Consider the following 4,142-nt stretch of genomic DNA (forward strand, 5'->3'; position numbering starts at 1 on the left):
GTGAATGAGATGGGATATCGCTCGTAAAAATTATATAACATATACTTGAATACAATGTATTAAAATATAGTATTGAAGTCGAAATAATTAAACTCAACGTTCATCAAGTTTAATTATATAATTGAAATATTATTGAAGTTGGAAGCAAAAATAAAGTATATTTGTAGACATTTTGCTCGGAATCTATATAACATATACTTGAATTATAATTTAGTATGAAACGCGATATAATAATAAATAAATAATTATACTCAATGAAATAAAATTGAATTAATTAATTGAAATAAATTAGTGAATTTGGAAATAAAAAATGAAATAAAATGAATCATACGACGAAATTTTGCTCGGATAACTATATAACAAATATTTGAAGACAATGTATTATAATATAGTATTGAAGTCGCTTTGATAATAAGAAAATGAACTACTATAGTGTAATAATGAAGTCGAAATAATTATACTTAACGAACTAAGGTTGAATTAATTTATTGAATTAAAATAGTGAAGTTTTTTTAAAAATATGAATCATATGACGGGACATCGATCGAAAAACTAAAATAACATATACTTTATTGAATGCGATATAACAATAAGAAAATGAAGTACTATAGTGTGAGTAATGAAAAAAAAATAAAAAAAATGAATTTTACACAGGGATTTTGGTCGTAAAACTATATAACATATACTTAATTTGAATATATTATAATCAAGTATTGTAATCGATATGATAATAACTAAATGAACCACTATTGTGTGAGTAACAAAGTCGAAATAATTATACTCAATGAAATAAAATTTAATTAATTAGTTGAAATTAATTAGTGAAGTTGTAATAAAAAATGAATCATATGATGGGACGTCGATCGAAAAACTAAATAACATATACTTTGTTAAAAGCGATATAATAATAAGAAAATGAACTACTATAGTGTGAGTAATGAAAACGAAAATTAATTCAAGTGAATCATACGATGAGATTTTGCTCGTAAAACTATATAACATATACTTAATTTGAATATATTATAATCAAGTATTGTAATCGATATGATGATAACAAAATGAACCACTATTGTGTGAGTAACGAAGTCGAAATAATTATACTCAATGAAATAAAGTTTAATTAATTAGTTGAAATTAATTAGTGAAGTTGTAATAAAAAATGAATTTTATAAGATAAATATAATGAAGGAAATTTTATTAAAAAATGAAGAAGTATATATGTTGGCCAAGTAAATGAAGACATAAACAAAATTAAATATATTATAAATTAATGAACGAATATATATGTGGGCAATATAAATGATGAAAATTAGAAATTAAATATTTTATAAATGAAGGAATATTTACGTTGGAGAAACAACTGAAGTTGTTTTGCCAAAAAAAAAAAAGAAGGAAAAAAACATAAAATTGCATAGAATATATTATAAATGAATAAATGTATTACACAATGAAATTATGTGATAAGTTATTATGGAGGTACAATAATAAAATTGGAAAATTGGAAAAAAAAATTGGTTTAGTATAAGCGTTAGTATAATATCATATGGTATTTTAAAATTATTGATTTAATGACAAAAGTATAGGGTAATTAATAATAAATTAGTGAAGCTGAAAAAAGAAAAAAGTATACTCCATTAAATAAGACTGAATTAATTAATTGAAATAAATTAGTGAATTTGAGAAAAAAATAGAATAAGATGAATCATACGCAGGGATATCGCTCGGAAAACTATATAACATATACTTGAAGACAATGTATTATGATATAGTATTGAAGTCGAAATTAAACTCAACGTTCATCAAGTTTAATTATATAATTGAAATATTATTGAAGTGGGAAGCAAAAATAAAATCTCTGAAATAGTGTAAACAAATGTATGATCATTTTTAGAAGAATCACCAAATTATTGGAAACAAATAAACATAACATAACTTTCAAATAAAAGAAAAAACCTCGAATAAAAACTAACATAATTTTCGAATATAAAAAAACATAATAACAGAATTTTCTAAAAAAATAATAATAAATAATCTTAGAAAAAAAATAATATTAATTTCAAAAAAAATAATAGCTAAAAACAAATCTAGAATTATTTCAACAAAAAACCCTGAATTATTGGTAACAAATCAATAATAAAATTTTGAAACAAATAAATCAAACAATTTTCGGAATAAATAATCATATAAACCTCAAATATATGATTTATATAATTTTCAAAACTAAATAACCGAAAAATAAGGAAACAAAAAAAAAACGAAAAATAAGGAAACAAAAAAGTCGAAAATACAAACAATCACATTCAGTATATATATATTTGTGAAAGGATAAAAAAGTAAAAACAAAAATCCCTCAAAAACCGAACCATTCCAAAAAGATGCAAAAAATCCGGTTCTGACCGAGTGTCTATTTATCATCACCCTTGTAAAAAGCTTTCGTTTGATAAATAGTAGCATGACAATAAGGCAACGAGATTGAAAGGTATATATTTTACGTGAATAGTTAGATTTAGCTTCGTAATTTGTAATAACACACAAATTGAGGTGAAATACAATTACGAAAATAAAGATTAATGAGCCCAGCATGATAAGGGATATGGGTAAACCCAGCAGCCCAAATAATTCATTTACAAAGAGGGTAATTTTATCATAGACCCCGTTTAAAATAATAATAGTAATAAATAATTATGAAAATATTAGTAGTATTTTATTTTATAATATATAGCTCTCAAATCAAATAGTATCAAATAGCCCACAATTAATAATATTCCTCGGTTCCATTGCAAATGTCCCACTTTTCATAATGGGATGTTCTATTACAAATGTCTCATTTATTTTTTGGCAATATATTCTCTTTCTATATCTAATATTTAAATAATTTTCATCAACTCACTTTATCTATTTTCTACACATTTCTTAATCTTCATGCTCAAAAGTAATGAGACATTTGTAATAGAACAAAGAGAGTATATTGTAATTTTTATTCTTCCGTTCTTCGTTCTCAAAATCGTGTTATGCTATCTTTTCAATCATCTCAATTTTTGAAGTTTTGTTGTATCATCTTTCATTAACTCTTGAAATTTAACAATCATCGTTCTCCATGCCCGTTGCATCGTCAAGTCTAATCATCAATAGTATAACATTCTTGAAGAGGAGACGCTCGAATCTCAACGAACTGAAAATTTGAAGCCAAATTCCAATTATTTTTATGATTAATTTGATCCACCCAATTGCTTTTATGATCTTGATCCCCTTTCTATATGGCTTTACGGCATCAACAGGGAGAAGGATGGATTGTGGAGTTGGAAGATCTTCCACTCGCATGAAAATGAAGGGTAATATCGGTGCTTCGCCGGCTACATCAACAAATATGTTTCGAGAAACAATGAAAGTCAATTTCATATCTACTTGATTAATGTGTCCTCATATTTTCTTTCCGTGTTCCAATACTTAATAATCTTTCAATGTTATAAGATTTGGATCTGACGATTGTTAAATTTCAAGAGACAGTGAAAATTGAGAAGGCACAAGAGAACTTCAAAACTTGAGATTATTTAATTACATTGTTCTGAAAATAAAGTAGAGTATATTATTTGGGAGCTATGGAATGTAGGATATTTAATTTGGAGGCTGTATATTATAGGCTAAAATAGTACATTCATAATTATTTTCTATTACTTCCTCCGTCCATGAAATATATGCTACTTTGCTTTTGGCACAGATTTTAATAAAATGTGAGTGAAGTTGGTAGTGGAGTAAGAGTCTCACTTTAAATGTGAGTGGAATAGTGTGGACCTTACTACTAAAAATGGATGTTGCATATTTTTTTATGGACGGACGAAAAAAAAATTGTGACATAAATTTCGTAGACAGATGAAGTATTATTTTAGATAGAGGGCTATACAGAGTAAAACGGAGGCTATGAATAGAATCACCCTTACAAAAATTAACAAAATTAGATGTCATGCCCGATCATGCTATCCAATAGTACGATAAGCCAACGAGATGGAGTAAAACACTACTCCCTCCGTCCGCCAAGATTATGTAAAAATTACTATATCGGACGTCCGCCAAGATTATGTCACTTTCATTTTAAGACAATGGTCTTACCACATCCTCTTTAATATTATATCCTTACTAACAGT

Source organism: Salvia miltiorrhiza, chromosome 8, assembly GCF_028751815.1.
Source record: "Salvia miltiorrhiza cultivar Shanhuang (shh) chromosome 8, IMPLAD_Smil_shh, whole genome shotgun sequence".
NCBI lineage: Eukaryota > Viridiplantae > Streptophyta > Magnoliopsida > Lamiales > Lamiaceae > Salvia > Salvia miltiorrhiza.